Here is a 17,005-nt window from a genome sequence, read left to right as displayed (position 1 = left end):
TACTTAAAAGCAGCACCCCAAACTAGTTAAAGGCACACACACACACAAACCAGTTCCACATGCATATTTCATCTTGTTAATCACCACTGGATAACTTATTTAGTTAAGGCATTAGTACCATTCAGCAAAACTATTAGTGCCATTCAGCAAGTACTATTCAGGGCAACAAACCATTAAAAAGGTAGATCAGGCTACTGTGGACAACCATCTACTTGGAAGGCCTGGCAGGAAAGGTCAGCAAAGCAGACTGATACGTGTTGAATTCCATACCCTAGCAGGGGAGAACACTATAAATCAGCAAAATAATGCCACTTTCCTATAGCTTTCTTCTAGTTCACTGGGCACTGGATTTCTAGTTAAGTGGTCCTGGATTATGGCTCCAAGCAGTGAGTTCTAATAGGAATTATCAGCAGCTCTGTGGGCATGTTCAATCTCCCTAGCAGTACAGCAGCAGTCCCTAGGCCAGGCATCCCCAAACTCTGCCCTCCAGATGTTTTGGGACTACAATTCCCATCATCCCTGACCACTGGTCCTGTTAGCTAGGGATGATGGGACTTGTAGTCCCAAAAACATCTGGAGGGCAGAGTTTGGGGATCAATTGGCAGGAAGCACAGCAGAAACAGAGAGCCAGTCCTGTTGCAAGAATTTACAGAACACACAATACTTTCAAAAGAGGTTAGCTCCACATCATTGAAGATAAATATTGGCCTCCAAAGCTGAAACTGTCAACTTTAAAATCGTATGACCACTTCCTAGCTTGTATTCAACAGCAGGGGATCCTGATTAGTGTGGTTGGGCAGAGGCATAAATCGAAAAGAATGCACATTTGGATCAGAGAATTCCAGGGGGCGGTATGTCCAAGCACACAGTGTGAGAGGTGCCCATTGTTGAAAAACACTTCAGAAAGAAGATTGCTTCTGAAAAGAAACCTACATTGTCTGGGATCACTGCTATTGCACAAAGCCTCTCTCAGCAAAAATGCCTTGCATGAACCATGATCAGGTTTCAATTGGCAAGTATAATTAAAGGCCATACTGTCTGTAATGATGCTTACCTTCCTTTGAAAGACACTATTATAAATGATACTTATATCAAAGCAGAGTCTGGTACTGTAAAAAAAAAACAAAAAAAACCCCACACTAATAAGCAGAGCAATTCAACTCATCATTCTAGAAGGCTCGGCATCAAAGCATTGCACCCAGGTATTTATTTCTAGGGAGGAAGTGGGTGGAGAAACCTCTGTTCAGACAGCTGCAATGCACAACAAAAGAGGGGAGGAAATTGTTACTGGGCAGAGTTCAGCCTGAACATGCAAAGAGAACTCCAGAAGCCAGACAAACCTCAAAAAGAGCCAGGACTACAGCAAAAAAAACCTGCCAAACGATTAGTTAAAACAGGTTGCCTGAGCAATAAGATAGGGACATAGGAATCTGCCTTCTACTAAGCCAGAGTATTGGTTCATCTAGCTACACTGGCAACTGTTCTCCAAGGATTCAGGGAGAAGTCTAGGACTGCAACTATTAAAGATTATGTAGGTAGCCAGAAATAAGAGGGCTTTTTTTCAGCTGTGCAACCCCAGTTGTGCAACCCCCTCCCCTTGATCATATCAAGTCTTGCTGGTGGCAAAATGCGGGTGCCCAAGAAGAGTCTGGAAAACTGCATCTGTTACAAGGTACCATTTAATCAAATTAAAATTTCCACCAGGTCAAATCCATTAAAGGAAAGCAACTCCTTGCATTTCAGTAGGTGATATTTTTGTAGCCCTTTGCCCAGTTTTTATGAAATGGAAGAATCTTAAAAGTATAATACTGTACACATGCAAGTAGTCAGACGTGGGGTAATGAGGAACATACACAGCAGACAAAGAAGACTTGTTTTGGAAAAGGTAACAAAGTATTTGGTGAGCAAATAAGACATATTGACTGGATCTGCATTTTGGAGGCCTATATGAACAGTTATTGCAAACTGGAATGGATGCCGAAGAACTTGAAACCCTCGCAGCTAAATATCAATTTGAGTAGAGGTGTCTAGGACAAGGGCTAACCTTGGTTCAAAATGTATTCTTGCTTCTCAGTGAAAAGTGGGAATATTCAGCTTTCAAATAGAACAGGGATGCAGAACCTGTGATCCTCCAGACGTTGTTGAACTCCCAACACCCGTCAGCATGGCAAATAGTTAGGGATGATGGAAGTTGTAGCCCAACAACATCTGGCTGCCACAGGTTTCCCATTTCTGCAGTAAAGCATACTGTTCACTTGCAGCCTTCATTAACCATAAAAGTACCAGCCTACAATTAGATATAAATTTATCCCAGTAACTGTATTTTCTTTTGCAGCTGCTATGGAACAAGGACTTCGAGTTCATATTTGTATACAACATCCGACGCAGCTGTACAATACCACTAGTAATTTCCCTTTGAATGGTGACTGTATGCTTACACGTACACTATTTTAGGATGGTGGGTGGCATAAGGAATGGTACATGGAGTAGCAGTTGAATACTGATAAAGGATGCTTGTATGCAGAAGGCTAATGACTTCATGCACTAGCAATGCCAGAATGAGTCTTATATGTATTGCTAACACCTACTGTTCTGCATACCATTGCCCTTCAATGATACATTGGAAGGGGGCAAAAAAAACCAAACCACCCTCAGTATAACTCCTAAGACTGGTGCTTTCTCCAGTTAAATCAAGAGTCCACCAACAATCTCAACATGTGTTAGGGGAGACCCAAGAAAATCTCTAATAAAAATATATATTTTAAAAAAATGTGTTTGGGGAGAGGCACCACTATTGCGGCACCACTATTGTTGCTTGTGTAAAATTTTACCATGAACCTTTCCAAGAACATTTTCTCAACAGAATTGCTTTCAACGCCATTATTAAAAAGACCACAGTAAGGCTGAATTTCTATATCCACTAAACAGAAGTAAACATCATAGAATTCAGTGGCACTTATTTCTGAGTAACACTCCAAGACATTTTTTAAAAAAACCAATTCATTCAAACTATGTAACTTCCTCTAAAAGAAGTATGTCAAAGCCTGAAATTAGAATTCAGAAAATCATCATCATCATCATCATCATCATCCAGATGAACTTTTCTTAGACATATATCTGCTTCCTCACATTGATTTCTGTTATCTCGAGACCCTTGGTCAACCTAGTCGCCCTCCTCTTCACACCGTCCAACTTGTCAATATCATTCTTAAATAGTGGTACCCAGAACTGGACATGGTACTCCATGGGTGGTCTGAAAAATGCAGAGAATAAAGGGGTGGCACCTATGCAGGTAGAGCTGTGGGTTAAACCACAGAGCCTAGGACTTGCCGATCATAAGGTCGGCGGTTCGAATCTAAGATGGGGTGAGCTCCCAATGCTTGGTCCCTGCTCCTGCCAACCTAGCAGTTCGAAAGCATGTCAAAGTGCAAGTAGATAAATAGGTACCACTCTGGCGGGAAGGTAAACGGCGTTTCCGTGCACTGCTCTGGTTCGCCAGAAGCAGCTTAGTCATGCTGGCCACATGACCCGGAAGCTATACACCAGCTCCCTCGGCCAATAAAGCGAGATGAGCACCGCGACCCCAGAGTTGGCCACGACTGGACCTAATGGTCAGGGGTCCCTTTACCTTTACCTATGGGGAGCCCACAAGCAGGACCTAAGTGCAATAGTCATCTCCCACTTGTGATCCCCATCAACTGGTATTCAGAGGTATATAGCCACCCACAGTGGAGTTAAAACATAGGCATCATGACTGGTCTAACCCTCTTTCAAAGCCATCCAAGTTGGTGGCCATCCACTTTCTTCACACCATGAATAATTTTATAAATCTCTGTCATGTTCCCCTGACTCACCTTTTTTCTAAACTTAAAATGGATTACTTGTGGCTGTCCTGAATCTCAGGCACAAGTCTCTCTCAGTCCTGTATCCTGAGATCCTTTTAGGTGGAGATGCCAAGGATTGGATTTTGGACCCTATGAATATGAGGCTTGTTCTCTAATACTCAACCATGGCTCCCAATTGCAAAGAAAAATTTCAAAAGTACTTCAATTCTGCCTGTCTCATATTTTTAGCACCAAGTATTTTATTCTCAAATGAGATTAAGTGATACTTCTCACTGCGCCCTATGCAGAGAGCAGCAAATTTATTCAAGAACCTTATTGGCATTAACAATTGCTGCTTAACCCTTAAGAAACATTTATAACAAGACTTCCTTATTTAAGAGTTTACAGCAGAAACTCTCATATTGGTGTTGCAAATATTAAAACCTATTTATGGATGCATGCCCCTAAAGGTATTTTAACATATTAAACTACTGCCGCAGGGAATATCAATCTACTAATCAGATCCTGAAACAGCTGTATACAAGAGACCTACCCAGAATCCTGAGTTCTTCTCTATTAGACAAAGCTTGTTTTGCCCTAGCATGTGCTGCCAAGAGGTCAATAGGAGGACACGCTAGGAAGGGTTAGTACAGCAGCCTTAGATTGGCTGTGAGATTGGGTGCGATCCAAAATGCCAATAATAAATCCATCAACCTGTCTACAACCCCAGCTAGACAGCCCTATAATTCTAATCTGTAAATCTCTACATCCAATACACTTTTTGGCAAATAAATGGACCACAATAAACTGTATATGCACAAGCTATTTGGAGAGAAATGGACAGGAACAAAGGAAGTAGGTAAGTTCTACAACCATCAGTTGGGCTACAATATCTGGCTTGCATCAACAGCTGCTGCCCCAGTATACCGTATTTTTTGCACCATAACACTCACTTTTTTCCTCCTAGAAAGTAAGGGGAAATGTCTGTGTGTGTTATGGAGGGAATGCCTACGGGTGGCATGCCTACGGATTTTCCTCCTCTAAAAACTACGTGCGTGTTATGGTCGGGTGCGTGTTATAGAGCGAAAAATATGGTATATGCCACAACGTTGTTAAGCAACAGACAAGCAACAATATTATAAAAACCCAGAAATCTACCTGCTTCTAAAAGAGAGCTATTACCGGTATTTGTGGCTAGTTAACAGTGCTTTTTTCAGGGGGTACTCAAGGGTACACAATACTAGCACTGCTTTTTTGGGGGGGGTTAAAATTGTGACACTGCAACAACTTTGTGATGAAAACCAGCACCTATTTTTCTAGAAGAAAAGCACTGCCAGTTAAGAACAACACTGCATTGAATGGGCTAATAAATAAACCAGTCCTAAATACCCTGAACCACGACAAGGTCTAGACTGAGCAGCAGCCTAGATAGAATCTGACTCAGAGGAGGAACCAGCCATATCAGAAGAGTCAGAGACACCAGCAGCAGAAGTGCTGAACCCAAACTCTAATGCAGAGTCAACGCCTCAACCTGAAGCCTGCTGAACCAGAGTGATCCCTGAACTACCGCCTTCCAAAATAGCTCCTCACTGTTTCAAATAAATGTTTCTGTTCTCCATAATCTGAAACCCTCTCTTTTCATTCAAATGAACGATTTTTGTCTTAATCAGAAAGTATTTTGTACTGATGTTAAATTGCCTATTATATCCATAATGTCAGTGAAAATTACATATACCTAGTAACATTAAGGAAACACTGAGAAGTAACTATAGTATTGTCGAATAATCTTGTACGGTTCTCCCCCCTCACCGCCAAAAGGCAGTATTAATTCAGGGAGCCCACATTTTGAAAAACATGGAAGTTGGAATGCTGCATTGATCTGACCTAGTATGGCAAGGGCTGAACTCATATTCTTATGATCTCGCACTGCAACATGGAAATTGGTATCAAGGGATAACAAGCGAACATTTCCTTAGAGATTAAAGGGAACAAAAGCAGCAGTTTTCAATTAACTGCCAGCCACAGACTGACAGAAGGAACAGTACTGTAATTCACACAAGGCAAAGATAAGGAAAGATTTCCACAGGGAAGTCTTAAGACAGGCCACCATATGACTGCAGTAGTTTCAGGGTCTCCAGGTTAGGTGGATTAACGTGATGAAGTGAAAAATACTCGTTTCCCAAACAGCAACTGCTACAAAGGACTTTATGACCTATTAAACAACAAGGATGCAGCTTAGTGGTAGCACACGTGCTTTGTATGCAAAATGTCAGAGGCATCTCCTAGTAGGATTGGGGGGGTGAGAGACCCTGCTTGAAACCCAGGAAAGCTACTGCTGTCAGTGTAGACAATAATGAATTAGCAGAAATACGAGCTGACTCAGTATAAAGAATATAGACTACCTTTCTTCAATTTTACCACCACAGATTTGATTTTCCAATCCAATCCTATGCAGCAGTTTCCAAGTTCAGTCTGTCTCCCATCTCCTGAAATGTAATCCAATATATAAACTACAACAACAACTTTGGGCTTTGTCTAAAAAGAACTCAACAATTTTGAGGTCTTCCTAAAAGGTTTTTTGCTTTTTGAAATATGGCAACCCTACAATAACACTGTGCCCACATCTTGCCAACAAAAGAGCAGACAGCTCAGAAGTTATACAGTGGTACCTCAGGTTAAGAACTTAATTCGTTCTGGAGGTCCGTTCTTAACCTGAAACTGTTCTTAACCTGAGGTACCACTTTAGCTAATGGGGCCTCCTGCTGCTGCCGCACCACTGCCACGCGATTTCTGATCTCATCCTGAAGCAAAGTTCTTAACCCGAGGTACTATTTCTGGGTTAGCGGAGTCTGTAACCTGAAGCGTATGTAACGCAAAGTGTCTGTAACCCAAGGTACCACTGTAATGAGAAGGAGCAGCAGGTGGGGGAGGGGAGAGATGAGAGGAAATCATGTCACAGATTTACACCTTCCTGTATAAATTAACAACCAAACAACCACAAGCTTTCAAGCAATGCTACTGCAAATATGCTCTATCTGAAAACTAAAAGGTGCCACAAGTTGCTTTTCTTATTACATGCTGCATTAGGGACACAAATAACTCACATGTTATTAGTTTTTTGCACCAATGTGATGAGAATCAATGCAAACTGATGAAAAAATTATAAAACGCAACTTTCCAGATTGTTTATGGAAGTGGTAGTTCTGGGGATCACACTTTCTGAATCACCTATCATGCCTTCTTCAGCTCCATTATTATTAACATTAAGAGGAAAAGCAAGCATAAATTAGGAGCTTAGAGCTTATGAGATTCCTGCAGTGTGGCTTTCCATGGACTAAAGGTTGGATATACATAAATAATATAAGAAAGCATTGGCTGTTTGAGGACCAACATTTCCTGTTGCTGACTTCTGGTGTATATCCCTACCACACTTGCGGAAGACAGAAAAAGCAAAGCAGACTCATAGCCAAGTTTTGCTTTTTACTAAGAAGGGAGGGTTGAGGAAAAGGCATGAGGTGATCACCATTAATGTGGTGTGTATGAAGACAAAGCAAGCAGGAAAAGCCTGAATCGGAAGATGAGCAGAAGGCCAGTTGGGACCCCCTGGGCTAAGGCCACTCCGAATCCCATCTGTCAGTTATCTAAGGCATATGCTTGTTATTTTGAAACGTGATTGGCTTGGAAGATTTCTCCTCCCCTTGTTGCAAATGGAATCTCCAGTGCCATTCTTTGTCTTCACATCCCTCTGCAGCTGCCGGCATATCACATCTCACATTTTCCATTCTGCTGAACAGGGACTCAGAGCTCTTGTTCCCCCCACACTGGGATGACAAGGCGGTGGCTCGTGGCTGGCTGCTGTGCTTCTTAAAGGCACAGTGCCTCTCAAGCATGAAAATGTTCCCATCTCCTTTTCTTAACAGGTCTCTGAAGCCAGAAAGGAAAAGGAGAAGTGGGTGGCTGGTCCTTGCATGTTTATTCTACTAGTCAAATGGAGTAGCTTGCTCGTCCCTTATCAGTATAACTCCTCAGAAACAGGAAGGAAAACTTCAGCTACAGAGCTTAGACGGAGCTTCCACACACGACTGCACTGTGCTCCTCGGATCAATAGAATTGAAGCAAACATATAGAGATATAGATATTTTGAGACAGACGTTTCTGACAAGCTTGTGCATTTCCCCCCAGAAACTACAACTAAAAATCCAGCAACAGATTTAGACGCGAGAAGGAACAAGGGCTAGTCTTTGAAACCAAAACCCACAGAGTAATCTTGACTTTGTCCACATTTTTACAGCTTGGGTTTGGAGAAGGAAAATAATAATGATAATCACTTTTTTGCCAAAGTTCAAATGTACATAATCTGAAGTTGCATTATTATTCCCTTTTCTTCTGGAAATAGCAGGCCCCAGGGCAGGTGATCAGTATCAAGAATTTTATTTATTTATTAAGTCAATAGTTTTCTTCTCCTGCTGTAATCCAGGCAAAAACTGCTCCCCACCATGATCACTGAAAGCTGCTATTAACTCCATGAGGGAATCTTCACTCACCTCACTATACTGACAGGTTGACACCAGCGAAAAGCTTAAGAGTTCAGTTGTTTAAAAAGTAGCCTGCAAAACGTTTACACTAACCATCCTTTCCTATAAAAAGTTCTCTAAAGAGAAGCAACTGCAGGCAGAATTCCACCTTATAGGCAATGTCTGCAGTGATAGCACAGGTCACGGGGAGTGGGGGGGTAGGGTGGTGTCTTTGCACTAAAGCTCCCGGGTTCTGTGAATAATGGTACGTGCACAATCATGCTACTTACCGGTACTTGCAAGGAGGTTAGAGCAAGGGAGACCATACATTTTCAAACCCCTACTGCCAACCAATCAAGAGTGAACTCTAACAGTTTCCTCCTAGAGAAACATGTTTTTAAAATAAACATTGTATCCAAAAAGAAGTAATTGTTGTGCTTAAATGTTCTCAAACACAAGCAGCTTTTTGTGATTTGTCTGAGTTTTTAAAAAAAAATCACAGGGATTGTTATATATTTTCATTTATACATTTAGTAAGAGCCATTGCAAAAGCAAAGTGCTTGGGCTTTGGAAATATTTCATAAGCCCCAGATAATAAGTTGGGCATGACAGGGTGATTTATCAAAAGCATTAATAGGGGGATGACCTTTAAAGGCAAGAAAATTCACCTCAAGCCCTCTCTCCGTCTTGCAGACAGCAGCTTACCAACCACATCCCAGGAGCTTTTTCACTTTCTTTGAAACAACCAAGCAATATTCTTCATTTTGCTTACTTTCCTTTTCAGTTTACAGTGGAGCATTTCTGTCCATCTGGGGCTTCTGACCAGCTGGAAGAGGCATCAAAATAATGCTTAGGTCTTTGGAAAATTAGCTAAACCTACAATTCTGAAACTAGGTTTCTCCAAAAATGAAAATGCAAAGGAATAATCAGACAGCATATGCTTTTTGGTAGGCTACTACTCATTCCCTTGCCTTGGAGTCAACCAGGGATTAATTTCCCAATACCAGGTGTAAGTCATAAGAATAGGTTCCAAGGAATAATTTTTTTTGCCCATGGGTCCCCCATTTCACTACTATGACTTCAGAAACACTTGACTATGCATGAGAACTCAAAAGTAAAAAACTAAACAGAAAATACTGTCCATTACAGTGAATGGACTATGCAACAAAATACACATAAGCTTCTAGCCCTCGTTGCATTAGTTCACATAGAGACAATCTGCAGCTCAAGAGCCACATGTGGCCTGCAATGCAACTGATTGGTGCTGGAAACAGCTGAAGACTAGAAGAATCAGCACACCCCTCAGCTGTTTCCAGCACCAATCAGTAGGGAAACAAGAGATGGTGCAGGATGAGATCCAGATAACTAGCACTGGGAAAAGCTGATGAGGCCAATAATTAGCTCTCTCCACAGCTGTTTCCAATGCCAATCAGCTACAAAATGGGATGTATAGGTTCCTCCCAGTCGAAGAGGATGGAAAGTGTTGAGGAGTATCCTAATCTGCATAATCCTCAACTGTTCCCAGCACCAATCAGCAGAGGAAGGGAGGGAGGGAGGTGGAACAGGAGGAGACCTGATGGGATCTCAACTCTGTGTGCCTCTATGTATGAGTGAGTGTGTAATAATGAAGCTTGGAGGCTGTGTATAGTGTGTGTGTGAGGAGGGAGTGGAGAAATTTACTCAACAACAACAAAGGCATCCCCACACACTGACACCATGCAGCCCTTGATCAGTAAGTGACAAAAAAATTGCCCGCCCCATAAGACAGGTTTCTCCCACCGTTCCGCATACTAAGATTAGATGCAGCTGCAATGGTGCTCAGAATATCCTCAAGGAAGGAGTACACCCCAAGTAACAGCAGGTTTCAGATGAAAGTGGAGTGTGTGCATGTTTTAAAAAGGGCAGATACATTATTTTTACAGCTATTAAATATTCCAAAATTCTATCTTTCTTAGTGCCCCAGGTGGCATAAATACTTACTGGCATCACCACCATACTTATTGTCTTTACTAGGAAATCCTATCTAGACCTTGCTGCCCATCAGATTTGTATACTTGTGGCTACCTAGACCAGGGGTCAACAAACCTTTTCCGCAGGGGGCTGGTCCACTGTCCCTCAGACCTTGTAGGGGGGCTGAACTATTGGGGGGGGGAATGAATGAATTCCTATGCCCTACAAATAACCCAGAGATGCATTTTAAATAAAAGGACACATTCTACTCATATAAAAACGCGCTGATTCCCGGACCATTCGCGGGCCGTATTGAGAAGGTGTTTGGGCCAGCTCCGGCCCCCAGGCCTTAGTTTGCCTACCCATGACCTAGACACTGCCCCAGATTTACTTTTGCATCTGAATTGTGCATAGATGCCTCGTAAAGTTCACTTCTCAACAATTTTTCATGGGGGGGAACTCTGCAACATTCTCATCCAGTTTGCACGAAATCAAATACTAAAACTATGTCCACCTTTGTTCTGTGCCATCAAGTCTCCACCCCACAAGTCAAGAGTTCTGCCTCTAATTCCATACCCACCAAGCAATCCCTTCACAAAAGGTGTACTGGACAGCTAAGTCAGCAACCTGGAAAACAGCTGTAGAGGACGGATATAGAACACCGTGTTTACCATATACATGAGAAAGGGTGAATGGGGGAAATAAATGACTTGGGAAATCTGTTCCCTCAAATGAGGGCAGCACTGTCAAGTGAATCCTAAGTATGGTAAGTGGATGGAGGCTCCAGTCTAAGCTTTGTTGCTGCAACAAACAGGATCACATCTGTATACAACATTGGAGCAGATGACAGGCTACAATTCAACTAACTTTTGAGTCTGTTTTTAATTCTTTGTAAGGTCAGCTTTGAGTGCCAAGACTGGCAGCTCAAACATACTTGACTTGGAAATGCTAGCCTTCCTGAAAGTAAATCTAATAGTTTGCATTCATCCAGATCTCTTGAGATGTTAGACAGGGGGGAAAAACACATTGTGACACTTTGTATTGCTATACAGTATTTTAAGACTACTGTGAATTGAACGTGTGGTCTTTGTACTACTCTGTTTTTATGCTCTAGTAAATTTGAAAAGCTTATCTTGATCATGTCAATTAATCAAATAGAAACTGAGATTTTGCAAATAGGTCTGCTTTGAAGTAGCAGATCAGCTCTTGCAAAGTTTGTCTTTCTTATCTTAGTCACCAATCATATTACCAAAATAAATATTTATAGAGAAAAAATAATTTAGCTGAAATTGACTAGAGTGAAAACAAACTACAAGGTGATAAGTTTCAAAGGCTGATAAAATCAACCCTTACAGTAGCAGACTTATCGCCAAACATGCAGAAATGCCAAGTCTCAAACAACAGTAAATGTCCCTAAGATTTTAGTGAGTGTGTGAAGTGCACACTTAATTATATCAAACTAAAATCAAGTGAGACTTAAGCTGCAATCCTATACTCCATTAAACCCTATGGGACTTAGTTTTAAGTAGACATGTATAGAACTGCAGTATTTGCTACAGTCCTAAGCACATTTACTGCAAAGAAACTGCAGTTAAACTCCTTAAAATTTACTTTTAAGGAATCATATAGGATTGCCCTGTTAATCATGCCCACAGATTTTAGCATAAATGTCCTTGTGTATTTCTAATTAGCATGGCATGTTATTACATTACCATGGCAACTTTGAATCTGCACAGCCGTTTTATATCAGAATACTAAGAAGGGCCAGTCTAAATTAAGTCTTGACTTCCTGCCAGTTTCCCTTTTGCTTAGAAGGGAAGAAAATTACCAACTACTTTATTTGGCTTTGTATGAACTGACTCTACATAAGCAGTCCCCAGCCCTATAGCTCAGAAGTTCACCAGCCTCTGAAATCAGAATGAGCTGCACGCATATAAAATGTGTGGGTGTAATGGGTTTACACTATAAGCCTGTGTAATTCTAGCGTAAAAAATATTCAGATCCATAACTTCCAAATAAAAGCAGGGAGAACATAGTGGTGGCCTTGAGGCAGAGAAAGGGCATCCATGAACTAAGAATGTCACAACTGCAAGGGGCAAATCAAGAGCCAAGATTTGTGTACTGGAACTTCTAATGTGGCTGTCCCTTGAATCATGCCACCGGGTGTAGTTGTCTAATCCTATGGAAGAGCTTAGTGTGGGTGGTGTTCAACTATGTTTTACATAGCATAAACCCACTGAAATTAATCAACATGGCTATGTTAAGTTCATTAATTCCAATGGGTCTTCTCAGGGTAAAGCTTAATTTAATACCACCCCCGATGTTGTGGAACTGACATACTTTCAACAGGTCTCTAAGGTGCTACTGGACAATTTTATTTATTTATTATGCTTTCAACAGTTAGAATGCAGATAATAATAGCAAGGAATGTGAAGTCAGGTGTTTTGTATTTAAACCATCAAAACAACCCTTGTTCTACTCCTCCCTCGCCCCTCCCCCCCCAAAGGTAAGGTTGACCTGAACAGACACAGCATTTGTTTAATGACAAGGAATGCCTGTAGGAAAAATAGGAGCCAACACTTACTTGAACATAGTAGTTAGAAATCATGCACATTGCAAACCCAGGACACAGACTGAAAGTATATGGGAGTAGGAATGACCAACACAGTAATTAAATGGGGGAGGGCTGAGTCACCAAGTGGGTCAGTAAGGACTCTCAGCCATGGATGTTGCAAAAGATGACTTTCTCAGGTGCGATATGCCACACATGGATGCACACCCACCGAATGCCGGATTCCACTGCTGGCTCTTCTAGCTAAAAGAGTGGAGAACAACTGTTCTGAAAGGCAAGAACAAGACCTGGGTAGATAAAGCATCCCCCAGAAAAATGGTTGCACAACCATCTTCTACACCTAATGATTTTTTCCCTAGCTTGTTTTATATAAATCAGATTAGACCAGCATATTGGTTGCTTTTTCCCAAATACTATACAATATAATCTTACACTTAAGGGACTCTTGCTCTCCACCCTGCCAGACCTCTCAGAGGCACTAAGAGCCTGTGCTTCAGCCAGCAAACTAATCCACTATCTGAGCTCGTTGTTATATGCAGCCATTCAATAAACACCTACTACCGTTGCCATGCCAACATCATCCTGCAAAATAAACCCATCACTGCTCAGTAGTACTACCAAGAGAAGCAAGGCAAAAGCTGAGCTTGGCAACAGCCCAAAGACTCCTGCACTCCCTACCATTCCAGAAACCACAGGGATACATGTCAAGCAATATTCTTACGTTATCCAAATACTACTGAAACAATTCCTCCAAGTCACTCTATGGGCACATCTGCAAAGTAGCTTTCCATGCTATTAATTAAGCTAGAAACCAGAAGCATGGAAAACATCCTCCAAGAAAGCAGGTACATTTTCCCCACTTTGAAGATGGAAAATGCACTGACATTGTAGAATGCATGACTGATGCCAATATCTGACAGATCAGCCCATCTGCACATGGACAGCCAGGAATATAAGAGAATGCTGAAGTTTCAACAACAACATGTGGATGTATGGGAGAGTCCAGAAGCATACTAAAAGTGCTTCTAAAACTTTTAGAAATTTCCATGTGGATGGGCCCTGAAAGTCTGTATAGAGCTGTATAAATATACTGCATCTTTCTGGGTGGGGAAAGGGAGCACATACAACAGGACCAAGTGTGTGTCTGAAACTAAATAAACCCTGCAAAAACTTAATTACCTCCAAAATGGGAAATTCTGATACATAGAGATGAATGCAAATGCTGCCCCACATCAGATCATCTGTTTGCCAGATTGGGAATTTCAAAACTAATAAATATTATGAAACTTAGAGGTGCACCACCAAGTGTAATTAAGAAGAGAACCACACATTACAATAGAAACATGGGGTTCACGATTCACTCATCATGCTATTGTAGGAGGGCATTCACAATACAGAATTGGCAAGTGGAAAGAGAGCGTGCTTGCAGGAGAGAATCACTGGATCTTCCCTGCAAATAGCCCCCAGCTCCCACAAGGATCAAACACTGTCTTCCCTACCAGTCAATTTTTCCATACAAATCCCTCCACTCCCTGGTCATTTTTCAACATTTTTGGTCCAGACAGGCTCTGAAATCAGAAGTAAGCTCAGCAGAAAAAGGAGGATGGGAAAATGTCTCCAGTGGGGATTTACAAAGAAAAATCTGCAGACATGTGAGTGGTTAAAACATCCCTTTTCACCATTTCTCCCCTGGAAATGCCATATACACCAGGCGTTTGCAAATGTAGATTTGGGAACATATCTGTCAAAGGATGTGCTTCAACACATTCACCTGGCTTCTGCACAACTCTGTGTCCCAGCTGTCATAACTAGTAACACTCATCATACAGATTCCTCAGATTCTACACAGACCCTCTATGCCACAGCCAGGCATTCCTAGAAACACCCAGTAATGCAGTGGAAACTCTTCAGCAATCAGGGGCTGTGCTTTACATTACGACTTGGATACAGAGTCACCACAGGGAAGTGGCCTCCCATGATGATAAAATAACCTGCAACCAGCCCTAAGAAATTGCACATAGCCCCTGGAAGTATTTGCTTAATTAGGCCCCAAAGTCTGCCTTCCTTGGAACACTGATGTGGCTACGACTTGTGCTAGAGAGTCAAGCTATTTATTACAAGAGAAAATCCTGGGCACCTTTTAGCATGACGCTGACAACTATGAATTTGATTCCGGCAGCAAAGAATTTGAAATAAATGCCGGGATGTGAGGAATTAGCTTTGATTTCAAGATAGAAGATATCTTCCTCTAAGGATATGCAAGTTCTGTTTGATGAGACGAAGAATATTTCTCCTTGGGGCTTTATGATGCTATACAATACCTTCTTTAGGAATGAGAGGCATCAGTACCAACATGGCTTTCTCTGATACCAGAGAAGGTCTTAATGTCACTAGAAGGCATCTGGTTCTACATATGTTGGAGCTCTGTTGTACTAGACGGTGATGCAAAGCCTCAGTTACATATGGCCGAGGGGCAGTTTTCCATTTGATTCTAGAGTAGAGAAGTAATTGACACTATGGAGCGCCTGCTCCAAGGAACTGATGCTGGGCTGGGGGAGGAACTGCCCCATGAGGCAGAGGAATTCCAATTACAAGGAGCTTTAGAAAGCCAGCAGGTGCTGCCTCTGAAGATGGGGGCATGTTCCACATAACCAGCATCCTGTAGATGCTGGGCGGTGGAGATCATCTTTCATTACAGAGCGCCAGTTCCAAGGAAGCATTCTGAAATTCTGGGTGGCAATAGGTCTTGCCTAAGGTCACAATATATCTGCCACGTAAGATTTGTTACAAAGGGGGCATTAATCCTACCACACAGCAAGATAGAGAAGCCTTTTTCAGTAATGCAATGCCAGGCACAGAGGGGAAGGCAAGAAATGATCTCCCAGTGGTACACAGCAAGACGTTTGCTGCTTTTAGGAACACATGAAGCTGTCTTATGTACCTTCTGCATGCAGACCAGGGCTGCAGGGAGATGTCATGTTTGAGGATGCGCAACATGTTCCACAGGGATAACGGCCTGCAAGCTTAAAATATGTCTTCCCTGTGCAGGGGGGTGTCAATGTTTCACTTTGCTGAAAAACACCTGTTTAATTTAAAATTTAGTTAAGGAGGGTTCCTCCTTTTGGGGAGGGAGGGGTGTTGCAGAGGAGGGGCGTGACTTATTTTCGGATGAGGACACGCCTGCCCCTCCTGGGTCCGCTTGGTGCCCGCTCCCTTGTCCCACGAGGCTCGGAGATTAGGGTCGGGGAGGGGATCTGTTGCACGATGCTGCTATGGGGAAACCGGCGGGTGTTTTGTGGGGAAGCGCAGCTCCCGAGAGCTCGTTCTCTCCCCGCCGAGCTGCCCTGAAGCGAACCCAGCGCCCCTCACCTTGAGATAGTCGTTCTCGGAGCGCAGTTCCTCCAGCTCCCGGGCGACGCCCGCGTCCAGCAGCTCCTCGGTGAGGTCGGAGAAGGCCAGCGAGGCGCTGAGAGGCAGGCGGCTGCTGGCCAGCGAGGCGGCCGTCGACGGGTCCTCGGGCAGCGGGGACGCGCCGTCGGCGGAGGCGCTGGCGGGCTGGGCCGGGGCGCTGCTGCTGGGGGGCGACTCGGTGTCGCTGCCGCCGCCGCTCAGCCCGCCCAGCTCCAGCAGCGACAGCAGCTTGGCCTCCTCCGAGGCGCTGCAGTCCGACACCTCCGAGCTGCTGTCCGTGAGGGCGAGCGGCAGCTGAGGGCGCGGCGACCCTTTGGCGGAGCCGCCGGAGGTCGCGGCCCCCTCGCCCCCCGCCAGGCGGTTCCGCCCCTTCATTCGGGCCCCGGCGCGGCCTGCCGAGCCCTTCCCGACGCCCCTGGCCCCCGCCGGCGGCGTGGCCTTGCCCTTCTTGTCGCCGCGGCCATCCTTGGCGCCCCCAGCCCGGCGCGAGTGCCCGCCCCCCGCGCCCGGCTTCCCGGAGGAGAACGAGGCGGGCGAGCCCGGGTGGTTGCCGCGACGGCTCTTGGCCAGCGACCAGCCGGGGACATCCTTGGGTCTGGCCGGGGACGGCGCTCGCTGGAGCTTCTTCTTCTCGGGAGGCGGCGGCGGCGCTGGAGCCGAGGCGAGGGGCTGGCTGGACTCCGCCTCAGCCGGCGCTGCCATCCCCGGCGGGCTGTAGGCGCGCTGCCGGTTCC

The 17,005-nt window shown here is 43.9% G+C and overlaps 1 protein-coding gene across 4 annotated transcripts in view; it reads right to left on the bottom strand.

Moving 5' to 3' along the window:
• The window catches only part of MTCL2 (microtubule crosslinking factor 2), a 97,665-nt gene extending 81,020 nt beyond the window's left edge, over positions 1-16,645 (bottom strand). For all 4 annotated transcript variants that reach the window (XM_082228623.1, XM_082228626.1, XM_082228625.1 and 1 more), the window contains exon 1: positions 16,230-16,645. The gene's annotated coding sequence lies outside the window, so the exon portion shown is untranslated. The remainder of the gene's footprint in view (positions 1-16,229) is intronic.
• Between the last annotated feature and the right edge of the window lie 360 nt (positions 16,646-17,005).

Source organism: Podarcis vaucheri (assembly GCF_965113315.1).
Source record: "Podarcis vaucheri genome assembly, chromosome: 6".
Lineage (NCBI taxonomy): Eukaryota > Metazoa > Chordata > Lepidosauria > Squamata > Lacertidae > Podarcis > Podarcis vaucheri.
This window is presented reverse-complemented; position numbering and strand designations above follow the sequence as displayed.